The following is a 16,337-nucleotide window of genomic DNA, read 5'->3' as shown; positions in this document are numbered from 1 at the left end:
GAGGGGTGGTAGCTGGTGTTTAGTCAATCACTGACCAAAGCAAAGAAGCAGACCGTTTTGAGGCAAGAACTTGTGGCAAAAGAAACATGGTAATGTGCATACTTTTCAAGTGAGCCGGGTTTTTGTTTTCATAACTCTAACTGGAGTCAGCAGACTGGGAAACAAAAATTTTATCCAGTTAAGTAAAAAAAATAACCACTACGACAACTTCAGGAACAGCTGACTATATTAAATTTGCTAAAGAAAACATATCTCCCAATGACATAAGCCAAGTTTCAGATCAGATTGAAACAATGTGCTCACAAACTTCAGAAAATATGGGTTTTAAAGTGAAAATGCTGATGGGACTCTGGCAAACACTGCTGTGCTGGCACTCAAAATAACTTTTGGCTATTTGAAACAATTACCTAGTTTGACAGACTAATAAAAACAGACTAAGGGACCACAGATTACTGAGTTATGGTCTTTTTATCAGCAGCACAGCATAGGTGCAGAACTAGAAATGAGGCTTCTAAGATACTCATTTCAAGCAAGACCACACACATTGTATTGTCAGACTCCAGATTACACCTTTTTTGTTTCTACCAAAAAGAGAGCCTGATCTTTCTAACAAAAATGGCCCAAATCATCTGCATTTACAGGTGAACATAGGACACTGCAATAAACAGGGTCAGACCCACTGACCTATGTAGCCCTGCATGCAGTCTATGTTGTTTGTATCTGCTCTCCAAGGTTTCAGGTAACAAGAGCTTTCAACACCTTGCCATATGTGATCCGTTTTAATTGAAGAAGCCAAGGATTTAATTTGGGATTTTGTATGAGCAAAACATATAGTTCACCAATGAGATGTAGCGTACCCCAGGAGAGAGGAACAAACCCTAAACATGTTGGACAGGACAGGACAGGATAAAATAGCATTGCAAGGAACTCCACATGCTCACTAATCTTTCTATGTGCACATCATGCCCTTAAAATAATTATTTTAAAGTGCATATGCTTTCTCACTCAAAGCAAGAGGAGTTCATTTAAAAAGCTCTGTTTAGAAGCCTAGAATAAAAGTTTCATAGCCCTGTGGGGCTGAGAAGAAAGAAAATCACAATTCCCAAAACAGAGATTCTTCGTTAGCTGAGGTTTTAAATATCATTCTAACAGTTTTACCACTAAAATATAGTTTACAATAGAAAAATTATAACATGCAGACAGAGAGTGGGCTTCACTTCCCTAGTGGTCTCTTAAGTAACTTGGCTTTGACATGTAAACAGAAGTACACATATCAATGGCGGATCCAACATCAACAGAGTACTGAGTCCACTCTGGGTTTTCATTTGCGTTTTAAAGGAGTTGCCCAGGATGCTAAAAAAAGAAGGTGGCCTGGGATTAGGGGCTTCCAGAATGGTGGGTCAGCTAGCTAAGAAAGATGAATAGAAGACAAAAAGTGACTTTCTAGAATATTGACTTTTATTTTGTCCATCCAACTAGAATTAATTATTTTATTTGGCATATTACATTATCCTTTCATTATACCAACTTTTTTGTTTCATCTTTAAGATTTATTACCATCAATACTCTTTTTATGCTGATGGACAACATGGGCTTGTTTTGAAACATTTAAAAAGAGAACCAATTGCTTTTTGATTTAAAGTTCAAACTTATCAATTATTTAAATACAAGATTTGAAGCACCAGATGCCATATGTTAATTATTCTCATCTGTTTTCAACTTCCAGAACTTAGAGGATGATCAACTACCTCAGGGAGATAGGGTGGGTAATAAATAAAGTTTCACTATTATTCTTATTTATTATAACTGCAAAAGCAGCAAAACTTGTAAATACATTTGAGAATAATTTCTCAGAAGGCTTACTGAATAAAATCTACCACCTTAGAAGTATTCACAAGATAGGTTTTGGCTTTAGTCAAGAGCAACTTAATCACCTAGCAATTGAAACTGACTTATTTTATCCTAAATCGTGTAGAGCATCATGCTGCCCCTTTGCAATAAGTATGGGATCCACTTCAGGATGAGGCGGACATGATGTCCTACATTAGGGTAAACTGTCACAGATAATAGCTTTTGTAAAATAAGCAGTTTAGAGGTGAGAAACAGGTAAAAAGCCTCTTTAGCGGAGGGGGGGCTGCTTTGAATGTTACAAATTAACTAATAGATCAAAGGAGAAGTTGCTATTAGTATCTATTTTGATATAAAATAAAGATGACAGGTTTTGTTCAAACTACAGGTAAATCAGACCACTTAAAAAGTGCATGGTTAGCTTCTGACATTGTTTCCACAGTAGAGAATTTTCAGCTCTGCTCTATGTATGGACTTGTACAAGCAGACAACGGGAACTGTTAGATAAAAAGTGTGAATAAATTGTACAACATCCATGCAATCCTGACTTTAAAACCACACACACACATATCTTTTGTTTGGTTGCCAGATTAGTTAAGTACAAAAAAAAACCCTAGATAGCAAATGCAGAAGTTAATTGAGGAAGAAATCCATCAGAAACATTAAATAAGAAAGATGAAAAATGGCACTTTTTGCTATCTTTGAATATCTGGGAAATTCTGCTTCCAAGTATTCTGAAAGTGATTCACTAATATCTCATGACAGGAGACGTATCTAGGTTACTCAGTACCAAAAAATAATCAGCATGACTTTGTAAAACAAGCTTGGCAGGAACAACCTTATTAAATTAATTGATATGTGTTTATTCTGGCCAAAGTACAACTGCAGCACTTCCAATCAATTAAACTTACATACATGCTGACTTGCTAGATTAACAATAATTCAAAGGGTTTTATTTGGATGGGACTAAGCATTTAGTTCACTGAAAGGGTGATGCACTTCCATGGACGCTTTGGTTCATCTGATTTAAGGAGCAAACTAAGAACAATCAGGAAATGTTCTCAATATTTTTAAGTCAATCACCTCTGTCACATTGCACTGAAGAATGACAGAAGTAGATCTGTAGCAGATTGTTTCGGAAAAGGCATTTTCTTTTACTAACATAGCCACATCAGTACAACACAATATTACTTTCAGTTATTTCAGATCATTCCAGAGAGATTCTGAGCATGGCAAAGTCATCTATGGCAGTGCTATTCAATGTGATGGTCCATGCACTAGTACTGGTCAATGAACCACTGGCTGCCACTACTATACAGATCTCGACACCCTAGAAGAAATAATTGCCAATATCTCACATCACACAACACAGAATCCTTTTGTTTAGTGTGAAACTGTGTCTTTATGATTGAGCTTGACTTAATATCCAATAACACACAGTATATAATAGAACTGAAGTAGCAAACGTATAATTAACAAAGGCACATAAGATTTAAACCAAATATTAACTATTTCACAGCATTATAGTAAACATTGCATTCATGTTTATATATTTTCCAAAGCAACAAATGAAAGAGTTCATAAATTGAGGTTAACACTTAATATTCAGTGTTGTTTCATGCAGATGTAAGTCTTGAAGCTTGGTTGAAGAAGTAGCACAAATGATAATCTTTATGAATGAGGGTTTTACCCTTTAAACACATTCATCAAAGTCCCAAGCAAGAAAGATTCCTCAGAATGTGCGTTCAAAGAGAGCAAAAACAAAACAACAAGGGTTCCCGGGGCATTCTATGTCCTTGTTTCAGGATGGGTGTCCCTTCTTCAGGTTTAGTTGCTTCTAGTATAGTCTTCTGAAGATTTTTACAAACTGTATTATAAGGAGACAACATAATAGATTTGCTGTTACCAGCACCCAGTAGCATGAAATAAATTTTAAAGATATTTGCAAGAAAAACTTACTTTCACTATTAGAGGTAGTGGCTCTGCTGTAATTCCAGCTCAGGATAGCAACTCTCTCATTTTCCAAGAAGACTATACTAGAAGCAACTAAAAACTGGGGGCCAAAGTGTTTATCATCATGGATGGAATCTACCTCCTGTTTCTTCAGTTCCCAAGAGTGTCTGCTGTATGGGTCACTGATCCTATTGCTTTCCAGGCATTTTATAACAATGGAAATAAATATTAGCTACCAGTTTCCAGTAAAAATAATGATGTCATTATTTTTGTCCCAGAAGAGGATGAATGCCCTTTCTAACAATGTTCTACAAAGCAGAGACCAGAAAGTTAATTAAGAACCAGTGTTCATAGGAAAACTTGAACCAAGAAAAGTGTGGTGATTGGGATATTCATGAGTTTAGAAGGCAACTTCTTGCTTTTTAGACATGCAGTTGCTTACCGCATATAGGAAAACACAGTAATGGGATTAAATGATAGAGATGCAAACCTAGGTGCTTTTGCTGGGAAATATTTATAATGAGAGCATAGAAATTGGAAACAACAGAAATAGAAGAACAAAGGGCTATTTAAATGGTTTCAGGACATTAAAAAGCCAAAAGCCACAGCAAGGTTGACACCTGATGGTGAAACTAAGTACTGACTTTTTGTTGTAACTGTCCCTGCTTTGTGTGTGTGTGTGTGTGTGTGTGTGTATGTATGTACGTCCCTGTTGCCTCCATTGCAATCCCAGTTGATTCTGTTTACTTTCCAACATCAGATGGACTCTGGATACATTCCTACCTGGCTAAAAAAGCTTTTGTGGTGAAGCATTTTCAAGATTGCATTCACTCATTTTTCCTTATCACTTAAGAATTCACAAAGGCAGAATTCATCCATAAACCCAAACCAACTTAGATTTAGCATAGTGATGCTGCTAGAATTATAAAGTATCCAAAATCCACAAAGTCTATTGAACTTTAAATATCCTTAAGTGTCTGTTTTATTTATCACTTTCAGAATATTGTTTGTATGTATAGAGGTAAGCATTTTAAATGCATTATGTATTTTATGCTATTTTAATATTTTTAATATTTTTGTAAAAACATCCACCCCAATAATATATTTGAAATGTGATGTATAACTCTACATGTGAAAAAACCCCTGCAGATCTGGTCTTACTGTTAGAAAGATTTAGTATATCTAACATCAACTTCCCATGTCTTGTCTGTTGAGCCATACTTGTTCCTTACTGTGAAATTTACTGTGGATGATTTTACTTCCTCTTGAAGCAATCTGACATTCTGGAGTCCACAAACGTCATCCCTGACAAGTTCCTGCCATTCCTTTATGATCAATGGAGACAAGTAAAACAGTAATTTTTAAGAAAAACTTCTTTCTGGTGTTCATATTTAAGGTCATTTGAAGAAGTGCGGGACAAATTTTGGAACTGCAATACAGAAGGAAGAATATATACAAAAAATAAATGCCTTTGGCATTTAGCTCTAAAGAAGACCTTGTTCACAGACTGGATCAATTTGTAACCAGTCACAGATGTAACTCAGCATTTTCTGCCCGAGTCAGGAAGCTATGTAGATTTCCAGGAAGACAAACACTGCAGAACAGTTGAGTATCTTTAATGAGACAGATGGTGGAATAAGTCTAGTTCAAAGCATGATGTTATTATTTTGTTCCCTGTTATCTCACAGCCGAACATTCTCGGTGTTCCATTTTCTTTTGCTTTACTTCAATATGGTCATATTATAAGTTTATATTGATGTTGTTTCATTCATTGGTTTGATTTGGTTTTTGTTTTCATTATGGCATTGAATGTCTGCCATTTTTTGTTTGGAAACCACTCTGAGTCCCCTTGGGGAGATAGAGTGGGTTATACATTTTATTATTACTATTATTATTATTGAAACAACGACGCATGACACAGCAAACAAGATAGATATGCTGGATTTCATATCACAAAATCACAAGTCGAACACCTCCCAAGCGTTTAGAACTATGTGATGTTTTTTCGGATGATGCGTGCAGATCCCAGTAGGGTGGCCTTTTGCAGTTGGCAGATTGTAATTTTGTCAATGTCTATTGTTTCCAAATGCCAGCTGAGATCTTTTGGCACGGCACCCAATGTGCCGATCACCACCGGGACCACCTGTACTGGTTTCTGCCAGTCTTTGAAATTCAATCTTGAGGTCCTCATAGCGGCTGAGTTTTTCCTGTTGTTTTTCGTCAATGCGACTGTCACCTGGGATGGCAACATTAATGATCCAAACCTTTTTCTTTTCCATGACTGTGATATCTGGTGTGTTGTGTTCCAGAACTTTGTCAGTCTGGATTCGAAAGTCGCACAGTATCTTTGCGTGTTCATTTTCCACAACCTTTGCAGGTTTGTGATTCCACCAATTCTTTACTACAGGGAGGTGGTACTTGAGGCATAAGTTCCAATGAATCATTTGGGCCACATAGTTGTGCCTTTGTTTGTAGATTATTATTATTATTATTATTATTATTATTATTATTATTATTATTATTATTAGTAGTAGTAGTAGTAGTAGTAGTACAAGAATAGTATACTGGTTAGTTGAAGGGAAAAAAATAAAACTTGTATTTCCAAGCCTTTTTTTCTGGACTTGATACAAGATTTGTTACCAAATTACCCTAATACATTTCCAATGGCTAGTGCACTTCAGAATGCCCACTTACTGCTGCACTACATCAAAATAACATACAAGAGATCTATGCCCTTTTATCTTATCTTATTAAGGTCGATTTTATCATTGTCTCTCTAGGAGATATGACAAACTTCCATCAGCTGTGTAATGCAAGCTAGAGAAGCCCATGGGCACTGAAATTAAAAGGCCTTATTCCAATGCACTTTTCTGATGAAAAGAGGAGCGATTACGATGGAAGGAAGCATAACTAAATTATTTTTGTTGCTGCCCTGATATCCTGAATGGGCAAAGTACCCTACTGGATGGTTTTCCAAGCCATATGTAATCTTTTAGAAATATAAAAGGCTAGGCTATACAGAACTGAGAAATGTGAAAAGAAAAAAGCTTATATAGTAGTTGACAACCACTTTCAATACTTCTAACCAATTACTGTAGGCTTCTGGACGGCCTCACTGGAGAGGACTAAGTGGTATTTTTGCCAGTGGTTCCAGTACTTTGTTGATTGCCAGTTTCAGAATATGCTGCTGAGAAATTTCTTAAATTTTGTCATTAATCCATAATGTCCCAAAGGGATCTATTTGGCCTCTTGTTCTATTCAGCACCTACATGAAATTTCTACACTTCCCCTCAGCTTTCTGCGTTTTCAGCAGTTTCTTTTCTGCTTCTCATCACTGTTGATGATAATCTGATATTAGTTATGAACTGAATGAGGAAAAACAGATTGAAATGTATTTCAGTTAAGAAAGAAGTTGTTATACTGACTGCAACAAGATTACAAATCTGGAAAGCTGTTTGGATTCTGTCATATTCTACTTAGTTCAATCATAATTTTATTACTGTAAATTTTTTTTAGAAAAGTAAGTTAATTATTTATGAATGCCTCTAAATCTATGTTTATATCAGGATATCCAGCTTTAAACATTCACTAAAAGTATGGTGACACATTCTTAGTTATATTTTGACTAAGTTATGAGGATCATTTTGAATATGTCCAGAAACAGGCAGACCACTGTTAAAGCACTTCCAACAGATAACCAGCCTCTGCTTAAAAACTTCCAAAGAAGGAGATTCCACCATGGTCCTAGGCAGCATATTTCACTACTGAACAGCTCTTACCATCATAAAGTTCTTCCTAATGTTTAAGTGGAATCTCTTTTCCTGCAATTTGAATACACTGCTTTTTATCCTATGCAACAAAAAATAAGCTTGCATCTCCTCAATATGACATCCATTCAAGGATTTAAACATGTCTATCATGTCCCTGTCTTTCTCTAAGCTAAACAAATACTTCCAAAGCTGTTTTTCATAGGGCTTGGCCTCCAAATCTTTGATCATTTTGTTTAACCCTTCTCTGGACACAGCCTAGTTTGTGAATATCCTTCTTGAATGGTAATGCTCAGAACTGGACAAAATATTTCAGATTAGGTCTGACCAAAGCAGAATAGAGTTGGACTATGACTTCCCTGAGTCTCAACACTATATTGATGCAGCCAGGATAGCACTGGATTTTTTTAGCTGCCACATCACTCAATATGAGAACTGTTACAAAGAGGTCTAACCTGGAATGGCTGAATAGTTTAATCTATACTTGCTAAAACAGGGCTTCTTTTTGGTGTATTTGGCATAGTCACGTTCTAGCCAGCTCTGAATGCATATAACACAAAGTAGGTGGATAGGAAGGTGCTACTCCCCTTTCCTTTCAATTCTTCCCTTCCTTGTACAAATGTCAGTGCTGGCATTAGTCATAGCTATCAGCATCACTCACACAGCCAAAGACACAGCCAACGTTGACTCACTACAAACACTATCAGAATGGATGAATTCACCACAAGTCTTGTCCAAGAAAATAAGGAAATGAAATAGCTTCTTTTTGAAATGCTATCATCAGAAACGTTAATATAAAGGGAATAGTTACTGGAAATATTTTTTTCTCTACTGATTTGCACCATATTCAAGCAATCAAAAAGTGTATCATAATGCTTTCAACATTTTGCAGGTTAATGGAAATACTTTCAAGTGATGGTCTACCAAATAAAGTTATTTTTTAAAATTACATAATATAGTCTCAGGTTTTTCCTCCCTTTCCACTTTATTTTGAAACAAAGAAAAGAGGAAAAACAAACTTCAATTTCTTTCATTAAATAGCTGTCTTGGTGCAATCACTGTCACTCCTAGCTTCAGTATTCCCTGAAGTTTGTCCTTAGTGACCTTTTGCCTGAAGTAACTTCAGCCCATAGACTGTGTCTTCACTCATCTTTCAGCTGTTTGCCTCTTCCCCCTCCTTTGGGCTTTCTTCAGGTTTCTCGCAGCTATTCTATCTCCTCCTGTGTCCCTTGATATTTCTCTTTGCAGTCTGCCCAGGATTACCTGATTCTGACTACATTATCTTTATATGCTCCTCCAACCATTACTCTTCAGCCAATTCCTCACCCAAAATGGACAAATCTATTTAAATTGAAAATTCTCAGATGAACCAAATGGAAAGTCTCTATTTTAGGATAAGAGTATTCCTTTTTAAAAAAGGGAGCATCTTGACACAGCCAGCTCCCTTCATAACAATAAGCAATAGGAGCAGTTCTGCTATCACTTGGCAGACTGGTAGTTTCTCATTTATTTTTGTGATCTTTCTCTGGCTACAGCCAAGAGTAGAAGATATTGTTATTTTTTTCATCTTGCACACTGTATATTTAGTTACTGGTCACAAATCAACACAAAAAATATTAATATATTTAGCTCTCCACGTTCACTGAGGTTAGGGGAAGAGGATCTCCATGAAAGTGAAAATCCATATATATAAAAATGTAATGGTCATTCGTGGGTGGAACGTGAGGGCCGGGCTGTGGTGCAGCTGATTAGTAGCCAGCTGCAATAAATAACTACTGACTGAGAGATCATGGGATCAAAGCCAGGGTTGGAATGAGCTCCCGACAATTGATAGCCTAGCTCACTATTGACCTAAGCAGCTTGAAAGACAGTTTCATCTGTTGAGTAGCAAATTTAGGTACCGCTTTATGTGGGGAGGCTATTTTAACTAATTTACGACACCATAAAACTGCCAACAGCGTGCAGAAAAGAATGGGGAAGTAATACCATCAAGGACTCGGTGTCACAAGTGGACGGTGAAGTGGCAGCTCCCCCTGTGGCTGGAATCGAGTATACTCTCATGAAGCTGAAAGCTGGAAAATGTTAAATTGCCTCTGTGTCTGTCTATATGTCTTATGTCTACTGGCACTGAATGCTTGCCATGTTTATGTGCATTGTAATTCGCCCTGAGTCCCCTTCGGGGTGAGAAGGGTGGAATATAAATACTGTAAATAAATAATACATAACTCAAAAACCACTGGATGAATAGACATGAAATTTGGTCACAATATACCTATCAATCCAACAAGTGACCATCACTCATAAAAACTCAACAAAAAAAACCCCATGAGGACTTAATAATCCAAAAAAGCTAAAAGACAATACTGTGCATGTGCAAAAAAGACTCCTCTGGCCCCGCCCCCATCCTGCACAAGGGAAAAAATCTACCAAGCAGCCAAGAAAGGAGCCACTTGAGAGAGGGAGGGAAAGGAGGTCCATTATTCCCTCACACTACCCCCTCCCGCTCCCCTTTACAAAGTGACACGGCGGGTGAGGACGCACCATACCCCCCCCCCCCCGTGTGCATGTGTTGGTGTGGCCGCACTGTTGGGCATGAGGCTATGAAACGGCTGAGCCCAATCGGAAGGCGAGGGAGGAAAATCCTCAGCCATTCCAAGGCAGCACTGCCTTTCCTCTGCCACCGCCACTCCCTCCCTCCGTGTGCAGAGGAATCTTTGCTCCTGCTGATGATGATGCTAAGAAGAGAAGGAAGGAAGGAGAGAGGGGAAGAGGGAAGAAATGAAGGAGGGAAAGGGGGAAGGAAAGAAGGAGAGAAGGAGGGAGGGAGGTGTGAGGTAGGTCAGGGGAAAAGGAGGACCAAACGTAATGCCAGGGAAGTTAAAAACCCCTGGCAAGTCCTCCGTCATTGAAGCCAGATCCATAGGACAATAATAATAATAATAATAATAATAATAATAATAATAATAATAATAATAATAATAATAATAATAATGCAGATGGGAGAAATGGGAAGGGCTACCTTTTTATTTCAATAATAGAAAGACTGGATGACAACACTACAACAATTTAAAGAATTCTATGACAATCACAAACAGACACGCTTCATGTTCCTGGGTTATAAATGTGTGTGAAGAGGAACCTTTGCTCCTGCTGCTGCTTATGCTAAGGAGAGAGGGAGGGAGAGAGGGAGGGAGGGAGGGAGAAGAAGGAAGAAATGAAGGATGGAAATGGGGAAGGACAGAAGGGAGAGAAGGAGGGAGGGAAGAGGGAAGAAATGAAGGAGGGAAGAAGGAAGGAAGGAAGGAAGGAAGGATTACATTTTTCAGGACCCAGCTCTTACTCTTTTTGTTCATTACCATTAAACCACACATGGCCACAGCAACGCGTGGCCAGGTACAGCTAGTTCATGAATAAAAAACTTTATTCTTTTCCCCTAAGAAACACATCTCTAGGAATCTCTAGATCCTACCTTTGGCTGAAGGACTGCACTGGAGGACCTACAAATGCCTAAAGAGAGCATTTTAATAAAATCTGCAAATAATGCAATCCACAAAAATCAAACTTGCAAATATGGAGGGCCAAGTGCAACTTTTATTTCAAATAAATATATTTTCTCCGACTCTGGGGGTTGATGCTCATCTCCACTTCTAAGCCAAAGAGCTGGTGTTGTCTGTAGACACCTCCAAGGTCAGGTGGCCGGCATGACGGCTTAGAGTGCACTCATATTTGCATGTTTTCGAACTGTGAGGTTGGCAGAAGCTGGGGCTAATAGCGTGGGCTCACCTCCCTCCCCGGATTTGAACCGCCGACCTTTTGGTCAGCAAGTTCAGCAGCTCAGTGGATTAATCTGCTGAGCCTCCAGGGGCTCCTATAACTTGAAGATTACTGTAGTCATATAAAGCCACAAATTTATTTCTCCTCCTCCTTTCTTTATAACCTGACTTTTCCCCAAGTATAAGACTCAAGACGACTTACAAATTAAACTTATTACAACATACGATACAACTGATGATATTCCACAAAAAAGAAAAACCACTTGTCAATGTGTTTGACCTTATGCTAATTGCAAAAGCAAATTATTTAACTTGTACAACTGACTTTTTAAAGATAATTAACTTTTAACAAAATGTGAACTGTTGACTTCTTTGGTTTTTAGCCCAGAACAGCAGGGTCAGCCTACAGTGACTTAAAAATCAAAATTAAAATAAAGGAAGCAAATAGCAGCAACAATTTTAAAATTACATGGGTTTAAAAGGCAGTTCAAAGTGACCTTCAAAGTGCAATTCTTCATTTCGTGACATATTCCGGTATTTGACTATAGATTAAATTTGACTTTATGTCAAATAAGTGGTTAATCAACAACACCTGATATTTCAAATGAGTTTGACTAGCATAGTAATGCTGTATTATTTCAGCCCGCGCACTCAGAGTGCAAATCCATGAGCCGAAGGGGTGTGGAATTACATCTGGGGGTAAACAAGGGTGCAACAAACCCCTCCTCGAACTGAGAAAATCCCATGCCATCGAAGGGCTGGTGGACACCGCTCATAACTGGGGATGTAGACTTTTTTTAATGTGACAAACTGTTAATTTCACATATGTTGGGGCTTATGACTATTTTATGTTATATAATCTGTCTTTGTTATGTTGGACGCCACTTTGAATCCCACTTTGGGAGAAAAGCGGAACAGAAATAAATAAATAAATAAATAATAACCAGAGCAAAGCCAACTCTCTGACCAGGTGTTAGCTGGAGAGGAAAAGCAAAGGAGAAGTAAAACAAATTTCAAGGCAGCTTATCAGTCGTTTTCCTTCTACATCTTCCTTCGGAGAGAATGTAGCTTCAGGGGGAGAGGAAAGAGACCTCATTCTGTTGCCTCATACACTATCTTATGTGGCCTAATATAACCTCAGGCTGGAAATTCATTATTCTTTATTCAGGAGAACTGTCATGCATGAAGCCAGCCTGAAGGCAAGACTTTTGCTATGCTCCTAAAAAAATAACAAACAGATCTCCTCTTTTCCCTGCTTCCTGCTCTCTCTTTATAGTTATGACCAACCACATCCTCCATACATAGTCAACCCAAATGCAAGCAGCCTTCATTTCAAGCATGTGCTATTAAAAGATAGACACAGCAGGCTAACAGGACGTTGTACATCTGACATCAAACACATTGTAGGCTGCAAGTAGGAAGGGGAAGGCTAAACTTCCTGTCCTGAACTTCTTTAGAGTCTTCTCCAGATGTGTATCTATAAAACTAAGGAAGTTAAAGCACACTCTCCAAATGATGTTTAGCTACCATATACAGTTAGGTATTTATCTTTTTGGGAAAAAACCCTGTGTAACCTCAAATACAGCAGCCTGGTCTGTGCATATCTGCACAATGTTCATATATGCACATGCTGTTTACACATGAAAACTGATCTAGGATGTGCACCATAGGTACTGTTGTAATACCTTGCACTATTTCTGAATATATATTTTATTCAATAAAATTTCAAAAAAAGATATTGCTTCCATGTGGCCTGAAAATGGAAACACAATTATGTTTACAATTTTGAGCTACACTGAGAAAGGTATCATCAGTTTAAAGATGGAAATATGTTTTGCCTATGTAATTTTGATGAATCTTTCAAGAAAAATATTCCTTGAGATTTTATGCCCAGTTTTCACAATTTCTGCATTTGTTACTGAGTGTGCATTTGCTACTGAATATCAGTCATATGATAGAACAGTAATAATTTTTACATAAGAGATTTTCCAAACTGTTTCTGTGATGAATAAGTTTTGCAACTATTGATCATATATACTTGTATATAAATTGACATAACGTAAGTTAAAAACAGGTTTTTGGGCTAATATGATTAATTTTGCTATGATTGGGACAGGTCAAGGATAAAACTTAGGAGCATGTAGCAAACAAATATTTTCTCTTTCTTTTACAAATGCAAAGAGGGAAAAGAAGGATTGGGTTATTTGAAGGTGTACAATGGGGGGAAAGAAAAAGGGATATAAATGAGGTTAAAACCATGAGAATGCGACCTGGAAAAAAAAAGATGGGGGAGAAGAGCAAAAAAAGCAACCTGTCTCTATTAAGAATCCAACATGAAAACAAATGCAAGTCGGCAAGCCTCTATTAAAAATTCTGTCACCATTTGGATCCACCTCAAGTACCCAAAATGATGGGTGCACTACATTCTTTATGTTCCTTTGCATTGCTGCTAAATGCTATTCAGCCAGGGGTGAAAGTGAAGAAAGAGGGAGAGCTGCCTTTTGTTCTCTGGTCTGGTCATGGGAAGAGTAATGAGGTGAGAATTTCTTGCCTCTACCTCTTGTCTGTGCCTTAATGCTGGGTTCTCTCCCCCCCCCCCCCCGGCATTGGCTGCATAGGTCAACCTAGGTTTTGTGTTGATATTTTTGTATAACAAAATCAAATTTACACCAGTATACACTATAATTATACTTACCTCCATAGCTTATTCTTTTCCTATAATTTTTGATCATGGGATTGGAAACCTGTTGCTGTCATTTCTGACCCACAGGGTGCAAAATGAAAATAACTTGATTATTTTGCAGCTCTGTCACTGGATGTTTCATTACTTCTGCCACATGGGCAAAGTGGTTTAAAGGACATGCCAAGCAAATCACTTTGGTTTTTGCTACCTAATGAAACTGACTTTCCCCTCCATGACACATGTGCCTGTACTTTGTATTTTGCTCAACATCAGTAAATCCCAAAATCCAAATCCAAGGAAACTTTTGACTTTATTGAGGCAAGAGGTCAGCAGTGGCAAATAAATTTGCTCACATCAGCTTATGAAATGTTCTTCTCACATTATCATTTGAGCAGCTTCTTAAAATGCTGATAAAATGGTAAATCAGAAGTTAGAGATAGAAGATACAAGACAACACTCAGAGAATTTATGAAAGCAAAAACAAGGCAATGGATAATGTTGAGGAGTACATATACAGACACATGTCCAAAAAGACAGCATGTAGACAGAAAACACCAAGCCAGATGATGAGTTTAAAGGGGAGGATGCATATTTGGAGGTTGATGATGTTTGTGTAGGAGGAAATTTGAAGACTTGTACATAAGAGCCATGCTGAATAATACCAAATGTTCATCAAATAAGCACTCTGCTCTCCATGTGGCAAGCCAGATAAGAAGTTCACAATCAGGTCATGGGTCTCATTCTGAGAGAAAGGTGGAATGTCTATTAAATAAAAACAAAAAAACCTGAACTCTCCTGTCTTGTGCTTCTCAAAGACTGTTACAGACAGGTATGTTGCCTCTGAGATTGGTTCCTTATCCTCCCCCCACCCGTTTCTATTTTACTCATGGACTTTACTCAGAGTTTTCCACTAATCACCCTCTGTACATAGCAATTGATGTCTTGGTTTTAGTAATTGTCATGTTATGTTGTTTTATAACTATGTTATTATATTGTGTTTTAAATTTATGGACTGTTTTTCTTATGTAAGCCACCCAAGTCCCTTCGGGGAGATGGAGGCAGTGTACAAGAATAAAATTATTATTATTACCTGTGGAGGTGGAGGTGAATGATCAGGATAGTATTCGTAATCATACTCCAATTCCACAGTGCGATGAATGTGTGGGGGTGAAGACATTGCCCTCTGGTAACTATACAGTGAAGCTTGATGCAGTAGAGGAGCTCTCAAAGCGATGCTTAAAACCAAAACTGCTCTATCATTGTCCCAAAATGAGTTGACAGCATGAGAAGGGTAGAGAGTCAGTGATCTTGCTGGTGTCCAGCCATGCATAATCTCATGACTGCGAGGGATTCCACCTTGAGAAGAGAGAATGAGATAATGAGATTGGTGATCATCTAGAGCTCAACCAGCTGGGTCACCAATATAATGAATTCTGCTCTCCTGGGAATAGGTCAGGGTAGTCACCACGGACCTGGGTGGGGAGTCAGTTATTTTTCCCTTGGATTGATATCTATCTACAGATTCCTATGCTCAGTTGTCCAATACCAATGTGCAGTCAGACATGGAGACACTCTGGAGCATGATATATCAATCATTCAACAATCGTGAGGAGAATGGTCTCTAATAGAAGCAGTATCCCCTCTGGTCTTCTTTAATTTCTTCTTACTTTTCTATTTGGCCTCTTAACATCTGCCTGGTGTTTCTGGATGATTTAGGAAATGGAAACCATGAAGAGGAGGTTTCACATATAGACCATCTTTGCAGTAACAGTAATAAGTTGCATTTTGTACACTACATCCGTAGCACAGTACAAAATGTAGCACATAGTCACAATAAGCATAGAATTGTTGTTCCTTCCTGAAAGTAGGGATGTAAAAAGGTATATAAGAAAAATACCCTAGCTACCGGAGAGAAGAACAAAACTCAGAGCTGAATAAGTATTATTTACTCTAGATGCATTCTGGACACAAATTAAAAACTATATGCCTCTAGTCAGAAAGAATAAAGAAGAGGAGACAGAAAAATACTAATTAATTCACATGGCAACATAGTTCACATGGTAAGCATATCATCAGAAGAAAACGAAGTTTTAACCCACCATAACACCAACTAGGCTTAAACAGGAGAGGCCCTAGTTTAGTGGTTCTCGCCCTTCCTAATGCCACAACTCTTTAATACCGTTTCTCATGTTGTGGTGACCCCCCAACCATAAAATTATTTTTGTTGCTACTAGATATCTGAAAATTTGTTACTGTTATGAATCATAATGTAAATATCTGACTTGCAGGATGTATTTTCATTCACTGGACCAA

The 16,337-nt window shown here is 37.9% G+C and overlaps 1 protein-coding gene across 1 annotated transcript in view; it reads right to left on the bottom strand.

The window, feature by feature from the left end:
• rasal2 (RAS protein activator like 2) overlaps positions 1–16,337 on the bottom strand; it is a 294,829-nt gene that overhangs the window by 176,974 nt on the left and 101,518 nt on the right. The gene's annotated exons all lie outside the window — the stretch shown is intronic.

This window comes from Anolis carolinensis, chromosome 4, assembly GCF_035594765.1.
Source record: "Anolis carolinensis isolate JA03-04 chromosome 4, rAnoCar3.1.pri, whole genome shotgun sequence".
NCBI classification, from domain to species: domain Eukaryota; kingdom Metazoa; phylum Chordata; class Lepidosauria; order Squamata; family Dactyloidae; genus Anolis; species Anolis carolinensis.
The sequence above is the reverse complement of the archived record's forward strand: the minus strand, read 5'-3'. Positions and strand labels throughout refer to the sequence as shown.